The sequence below is a fragment of the Muntiacus reevesi genome, chromosome 17 (genome assembly GCF_963930625.1).
Source record: "Muntiacus reevesi chromosome 17, mMunRee1.1, whole genome shotgun sequence".
Lineage (NCBI taxonomy): Eukaryota > Metazoa > Chordata > Mammalia > Artiodactyla > Cervidae > Muntiacus > Muntiacus reevesi.
In genome coordinates, this window is record NC_089265.1 from 53,660,109 (window position 1) to 53,668,493 (window position 8,385).

General features: G+C 41.8%; 1 non-coding gene across 1 annotated transcript; it reads left to right on the forward strand.

Moving 5' to 3' along the window:
- The first annotated feature begins 7,579 nt into the window (after positions 1-7,579).
- On the forward strand, positions 7,580-7,652 carry TRNAE-CUC (transfer RNA glutamic acid (anticodon CUC)). The gene has a single exon. It is a non-coding gene; the product is annotated as a tRNA-Glu (tRNA).
- The last annotated feature ends 733 nt before the right edge of the window (positions 7,653-8,385 follow it).

Genomic DNA, 8,385 nt, shown 5'->3' on the forward strand with positions numbered 1-8,385 from the left:
ACTGACATTTTAACCTATATGCCACACCTCCATTTTTTGTCTGCACCCTTGACCATCTCTTCACACAACAACAATATTGAAAGGCATTTTCTGAGGCAGATTTACCATGAAAGGAACGAAGCTTTAGCTTTAGGTCCCTCACTCCCATGGGTCCCTTACAAAGGCCTATACGAATTTTGGGTTTTCCTCAATTCCCTTCACAAAAGAAAAAAAAAATTACAATGTCTTTGTAACTCTGCATGTTATACTATCGGGTTATTCCTGAGAGGAAACAACTTCCATTTACTAGGTATTCAGTCAATTCAGTCGCTCAGTTATGTCCGACTTGTTGTGACCCCATGGACCGCAGCATGCCAGGCTTCCCTGTCCTTCACCAACTCCCGGAGCTTGCTCAAACTCATGTCCATTGAGTCAGTGATGCTATTCAACCATCTCATCCTCTGTCGTCCCCTTCTCCTGCCTTCAATCTTTCCCAGTATCAGGGTCTTTTCCAATGAGTCAGCTCTTCACATCAGGTAACCAAAGTATTGGAGGTTCGGCTTCAGTATCAGTCTTTCCAATTAATATTTGGGACTGATTTCCTTTAGGATGGACTAGTTTGATCTCCTTGCAGTACAAGGGACTCTCAAGGAGCTTCCCCAACACCATAGTTCAAAAGCATCAGTTCTTCAGTGCTCAGCCTTCGTTATGGTCCAACTCTCACATCCATACATGACTACTGGAAAAACTATAGCTTTGACTCTACAGACCTTTGTCGGCAAAGTAATGTCTCTGCTTTTTAATTTGAAGTCTAGATTTGTCATTTTTCCAGCAGGGACCATCTGCAGTGATTTTGGAGCCCCCAAAAATAAAGTCTGTCACTCTTTCCATTGTTTCCCCATTTATGTGCCATGAAGTGATGGGACTGGATGTCATGATCTTAGTTTTCTGAATGTTGAGTTTTAAGCCAGCTTTTTCACTCTTCTCTTTCACTTTCATCAAGAGGCTTTTTAGTTCCTCTTCGCTTTCTGCCATAAGGGTGGTGTCATCTGCATATCTGAGGTTAATGATATATCTCCCAGCAATCTTGATTCCAGCTTATGCTTCATCCAGCCTGGCATTTCGCAGGATTTACTCTGCATATAAGTTATATAAGCAGGGTGACAATATACAGCCTTGACATATTCCTTTCCCAATTTTTAACCAGTCCATTGTTCTACGTCCAGTTCTAACTGTTGCTTCTTGACCTGCGTACAAATTACTAGACTCTGATGAGAATCAAATTTTCTATTAAGAGCTGATGATGGGACACATTTTCCACACCAATTTCTGATTCTATACGCTTCCAATTTTGTTTTTCCTCCACTTATATTCTTACAGTGCTGGGCTATGAAATGTGTTCTTGTTGAAGGTAGCTCCTTCCCCACACCTTCACAGCACAACACTAAGGAGCCAGCTGGCAATAGCAGAGTTCCTGGGAGCCTGCCCACAGCTGAACACCTAGGCTAATTCTCCTTCTAAATAAGCACCCACTATACGCTTCTGGAACCGACTATGAAACAAGTAAACATATCTCACTAAGTTCTACCCCCAGCTCAACTTCCTCTTAGCTGGACCCACAACACTTACGGCCTTTCCAGTGTGACCCTATGCAGGAGAAAGAATGGTGGAAGGAACGTTTCCATGGAAAGGGACCATAATCTCAAGCAGTATGATTAAAATATTTCATTTCGAAAGTTTTCTAGCTCTGACTTTGCAAGTTGAATGGCCCTGAAGTTAAAATGGTAAACCTTCATTGACTCTGAGTCCTAGAGGCTCCACAGACGGTGTGTTGAGGGGGTGACCGCTCAGAGGAAATAGATGGTTGCACAGTCTTCTGAGCCTCAGAAACAGCAGCCTGGCATTTCCAGCTCCTTTGGAACTGGAGATGTGAATTCTGGTTTGGATTTCAGAGAACAAAAATTATTCACCCAGCTATCCATCAAGACACCAAAAAAAAAAAAAAAAAAAACCAACTGAATTCTATCATCAAGAGACTCTACTAAAATATATGCCTGAAAAATAAGGAAGCTGCAGTCCCTGCCCTTACAGGACCCAGAGTCTAGTGGAGAAGACAAAAAAGACATAATGTAAGACAAACTGCATTGGAAGGACAAAGGAAACAGAATTCCAAGTTGGAGTCCAAATGTTCAAACCGTGGCCTTATGCAACTGAGTTGTATAACCTCTGATTCCCAGTTTTACCATCTATAAAATACAGGTGGCAGTATTCACCTCACAAGACTAATATAAGGATTAAGGGAGATATAAACTATATAAAATTGCCTAAAGATGTTCTTTAAATATCACTCCCTAAAAACAAAAACCATCTTATTCTTTTACATATCTACTTTTGTTCTAATGCTCAATAAACCTCTGTTCAAAGTAGTATAATAAATAGCAGGGTGAATAAATAAAAATATAAGAAGAGATGTGAGAGCTGCCCAGAGAACATCTGATTTTACCCAAGCCTTGCAAGATGGTTTGAACACAGTGAAGAGATACCAAGAATGTATCGGACAAGTCTTTCAAAGACAAGAGGAAGAAACCCAACTCTAATGGTCTCAGCAAAAAAAGAGGGGAAAGTTGGCTAATTGAACTGAAAAGTCCAGGGGCAAACTTGGCTCCCCATTGCTAGAATCCTGGTATCCAAACAACATTCCCAGAATCAGTCTCTCTCCACCGCCCGGCCTGCTTTTCTTCTTGTTGGCTATATTCCCAGGCAACCTCTCCCCACACCATGGCAAATGGTCACCTTCAGCTTCAGGTCTTGTTGTTTAGCCGCTCAGTCATTTCCGACTCTTTGCGACCCCATGAGCTTTACCCTGCCTGGCTCCTGTCTCTGTCCATGGGATTTTTTCGGGCAAAAGTACTGGAGTGGGTGTTGCCATTTCCTTCTCCAGGGGATCTTCCCTACCCAGGGGTGAAACCCACATCTGCTGCTTGGCAGGTGGATTCTTTACCACTGAGCCACTTGGGAAGCCCTTGGCTTCAGGTTGACATGGGCCCAAGCCTGTCATCTTTGTAGGATTTTCAGCTATGGAATATGCAGATAGGACCATCCGTGAAGTTGGCTGGAGGGGTGGCATCATACCAGAAGGCATTTCACCCACTCTGAATCTCAGCTGAGAATAGGGAATGTGGACCTCTCTTAAAAAAACCCAGCAGCTAAGTAGAAGGAAGGAAGAGAAGGCTGTGAAATTCTACAAAGCACATTCTAGGTAGAGAAGAAAATAAGAGCCAGAGTTCAAATGTTGGCTGAGTATGTACTGCCCTGCTGTCTGGGAGGACACAAAGGTGAGGGAGCTGTGATTCTGGCCTCCAGTAAGGGAGGTAAAGCATGTCGGAAAAAATAAGCAACCATGATCCAAGATAGGAAGTGAGTAAAGCCCTAAAAAGTTCGGTAGATGCCATTCATCAGAGGAGGCAGAGATCTCTTTCAGCTCAAATTGGAAACCTTTTAAAAAAAGACATGGCACCTGAATTGGATTTCGACAGAATATGTAGGAAAAATGGTGTTCACAAATTATCTGAATATGGAAGTATCGCAAAATCAGTCCTAGCATTGGCTTTTGAAGCTGTAGGGTTATTTAGAGTTCTGGTACATCAGAACTTCCAGTCATTTCTCAAATCATCATTATGGTTAAAGATTAGAGTGGGGAAAGTCTAATAAGAAGGGTTATAGGGTGATTTGTGTTGTGGCAAGATATTGTCTGGGCTAAAAGCTCCCTTTTAAATTTTAAGTAATTATATACTCTTGCATTTGTTCCTTTATTTCTCAATTTAAGTAGACTTTTTTCTTTGATTGAGGCAAAATTCACACAACATAATTTCAACCATTTTAAAATGTACAGTTAGTTCAGTATCACTAAATACATTCACCAAGTTGTTCAACCATCACCTCTATCTAGTTCTAAAACATGCTCATCTCCCTAAAGTGAAAACCCAAAACTATTACACAGCCACTCCCTGTTATCCCATCCTCCTTATCATCAAGTGTCTGGCAACCACTAACCTGCTTTTGTCTTTATGGATGTATGAAATACATCGTTCAAATGGTATTATATAGTATGTAACTTCTGTCTTTTTTTTTAATTAATGTAACATTTTCAAGTTAACAGGACCTCAGTTGATATTCCTTCCCATATCCTATAGTGTGGGGCTACATACATATGGACTCTGTACCTAAATTCCACTCTCTAGCAGCTGTCCTGTGATGGGCCTTCTGCCACGTAATATCAACTCACCCTGGTAGTCAGTATACCCCCAGGGATCATGTCTTAAGAACTTCTTCAGGCTCTTCTAATAGTCATAAGCAAGTATTCACTTTACATACAATGTTTGATAAGCTAGCCAGTTGCATATTGGGTGCTTGCATACTCCAGAATATCTTCTTTGACCAAGCAGAACCCCTTCTTCAAGAACAATCAGTCAAAGAAAAGCCCACAAGGAGGCAGGAAGAGGAGCAGCAGCTCAATTTTCAATCTCCAGGTCTTTACCCTTTATCACAGAATTCAACTCTTAAAGGGTTCTTAAAGAACATCCGTTGTTTTTTAGATCATGAAAAACAGGCCCAAGAAGCTTAAAAAAAATCACCCAAGACCGTACAGGTAGAGCGTCAGAGCCCATTCAAAAGCTCAGAAATTTTCAGTCTAAATTCAGTGCACTCTGATATGACCTAGTGTCCAATACTTTTCTCTCTAGAAGTAAGAACCAAATGTAAAAAGGCAGCAGATCTAAAAAATACCTCTAAACCCTGCAAAGAGATGAGAGGAGACTCATTTTTTTTTAATCTGTGCAAATCATAAAGGGAGTAACAGTGCAGTTTATAAGGAAAGAGAAGCTAAGGTGTCAAACAGCAATTTTGATCTTAAATTAGAAGCACAGGAGAGAACGGGCAATGCATTCTGTCATGTAAAAATTTGGAGCTACCATTGGTGTTCTTTCTCCCTGTATCAGGTTTCTCTTTGTCAATTTGGATTAGATCTTACTTTATAGCAATGACGATCTGTGTCCTGCCATCTCATTTTGCTCCCAAGGGCACTAAATGTGACCAACCCAGCAATGAGAGAGAGGGTGGGACTAGGGGACAGTGTTTAGGATTCGGAGGTAGTGAGGGCATCTGACTTATTCTGAGCAGCTCAACTGTTGTTCTTGCTCTCCAAAACTGTGGCTTGTAAATGGGAGCTCAGATCCTTCTAGGTAGAACTGCAAGCCTGTAAATACCATGTCAGGATCTTGATTTTTTTTTTTTTTTGTAACATAAAGTTAATGATGCTTAAAATATGCACAATATGTACCCCTGTGGAACACTGAATTATCTTGATGTCTGAACTTCTGGGGATGGTCTATAAAGAAAATAATTCAGAAGTGAGTGGAAATAGACGGAACTGTAAAACGCAATTAGGAAGGGGGGCAGGGAAGCCCCAGGTGTACGCGCAGCAGCACCAAGGGGAAAACAAACCGGGGCCCTGATGGGCTCATCTTTGTCTTTTAATCTCCTCTTTGAAAGATTCACTTCCTGGATTTTTGCCTGAGAGCTTCATGAGCATTTCCTTGAGAGGATTCACTTCTTTTTAACTCAGGGAAAAGGTGCTTACAAAAACAAGCCAACTAGACTGTTTTCTCCCTGCAGAGCCATAGCACTCAAACCCTCCGCACCTAAAACAAACAAATAAACAAACAAAAAACAAATCTTCTAACTAATATTTAGGCTTTTAAAAGCAGGTTGGTTGCAAGCCTCCCCAGGATAATCATTTGCACCTTCCTTCAGCCACACATAATACAGACTTTATTCAGCAAATAGCAAAGTCGTTTCCCGGAGAGTCAAAGGTCACTCTTTGCTGCATTAATAGCTGCTCTGGGAGGGTCAGTGTTGTGCTATCCTACATTTTTTCCAGGGCCTGGAGATGCAATTTCCTACAATCTGCAGGCAATTTCCCACCAATTTTCTTGGGGAGCTAATAGGCTGTGACAGGAGATGGAGCTAGCAAACAGCAGGCGGCTTCAGAAAAGACAAATTGCATCTCTGCCACCTAACTGGGCAATCTAGATCGACAGAGTTTATAGCTTTGTAGTGTTATTGGGCCCCATGCTAACAGCAAATCATTCACGCTGCTCGCTGAATTTCATATTCCCTTCCTTCTGAATTTGTTATTGCCACATATCACTCTGTAGCACTTTCCCTGGAAATTGCAATAAAAAGGGGAATCACATATATATTAGTGACTTAAACGTCTTCTAAATTGCTTACCAGAAATTATTAGCATTCAATAATTTCTGTTTAGGGGTTTAGGGCTACACCAACCAGTTTTAAGTGATGGGATAGGAAAGTTGGAAAGAAAAATCAAAAAGGAATGGGTAACAGGTTGGAATCTTTGGGGGAGCACAGAGAGACTATTTCTTCTTTCAGACAGGCCCATGTGCCTATGCACAGTCAAATGTGTTTCAACAAATAATATAAACATCTGTAAAACATGCCCACAAGGCTGATTTATGCTTTGTCCAGACTGCTTTTTTAAAAGTTAATAGTTTAATATAGCAGTGGAAATGCTTTTCTTGTAGGAAGGGGGACCCCTTCCAGGGCCCGAAACTGGGCTCTTGTCTAACACTCGGAAGTGAATTGTCAGAGGAGACACACGTGCTGACAAAGCAAGAGGTTTTATTGGGAAAGGGCGCCCGGGCGGAGAGCAGGAGGGTGAGGGAACCCAGGAGAACTGCTCTGTCTCACGGCTTGCAGTCTCGGGTTTTACGGTGATGGGAATAGTTTCCGGGTTGTCTTTAGCCAGTCATTCTGACTCAGAGTCCTTCCTGGTGGTGCACGCCTTGTTCAGCCAAGATGGATGCCAGAGAGAAGGATTCTGGGAGGTGGTCGGACATGTGGTGTCTCACTGTGACCTTTCCTGAACTCTTCCGGTTGGTGGAGGCTTATTAGTTCCGTGTTCCTTATCAGAACCTCCTGTCCTAAAACAACCCATGCAAATGGTTACTATGGTGCCTGGCCAGGGTGGGCGGTTTCAATCAGTGTACTTCCCCTACACTTTCACAGAATTAAACATAAATACCCATATTTTAATTTAAATATTTTTTTTCTTATTACTAAGTCATACAGGTTTAACCTAAAAGAGTTAGAAAAGACAAGAGAAGGCAATTGAAAGTCTGATTAAAGAAACAACTAGTCACTGTACCCACTCGGGCATTTTTATTAATTTAGAAAAGATCTACTCTGTGCCAGGTGTGGCACAAAAGTGCATGAGACCAACTCTTGCTGCTGGGGATTTCATAGTCTAGCAACCAGACATGCAAACAGATAAACTGGAAGATACTTTTCCCCAGCTGTCTGTGAAAAAAGGAGGAACAGACTGCCTGCAAAAGTAAGCTGAGGTGAGAAGCAGAAAAACTCAGCTGGAGTTAAATAGTGCAGGTGGATAAACAGCAGAGAGTCAGAGTCAGCTCTGCTTTCTTAAAGTGGTTCTATTTGAGCAGATCAGTATGGAAATAGAAATCAGGGTACTCTTGTCACTTGCATCTAGAGACTATCACTTGAAAAAAATACAGGGAATTCCCTGGTGGTCCAGTGGTTAGGACTCCGCGCTCTCACTGCTGAGGGCCCAGGTTCCATTCCTGGTCAGGGAACTAAAATCTGATAAACCGCCCCCCCACCCCCCAATCCCAGAAAAAAAAGGACACAAACTATAAATTTTTGGACAACACAGTCTAGATTGTAATGATTAAATTGATAGCACCATATTATCAGGGTAATTACACCCTCAACCCAGCTTAAGCGGGTTGGGGCCAGCCTTAGGGTTACAGGGGTCCACACAGCAAAGGGTGTTGAGCAGAGGAAGTGCCAGAGACACAAGCAGAATTCCTAGTTAATGAATCTCATTCCTAAATAATAGTTATTGCCAAAAACTTAAGCTAGGTATGGTTTTAAAAAACACATCCCTGCCAACCTCCTCTGTCCATGGGGTTTTCCAGGCAAGAATACTGGAGGGGGTTGCCATTCCCTTCTCCAGTGGATCTTCCTGAAAACAGATTGAACCCGGGTCTTGCATTGCAGGCAGATTCTCTACCACCTGAGCCAGACATAACATCTTTCAATCAGATTCTGCACCAATTCTTGTATGCTACATTCACTTCTCTGTTTCCGTAAGTATCAGAAATCCATGCCACTAGAATCATAAGATACAAAATGACAACTTGTGGCTTGAAAGAGTCAAAGGGCTTGACCAGCATTTCACTTGCTGCTTCAGGAATTAGGTAAGGAAGAGAATATAGTTCATTAAATTTCTTAGATAAGTTAAAGACTTGTCCAAGATCACACAGCATTTCATATATTCCTCAATTACAAAGTTAAAAGAAAAAT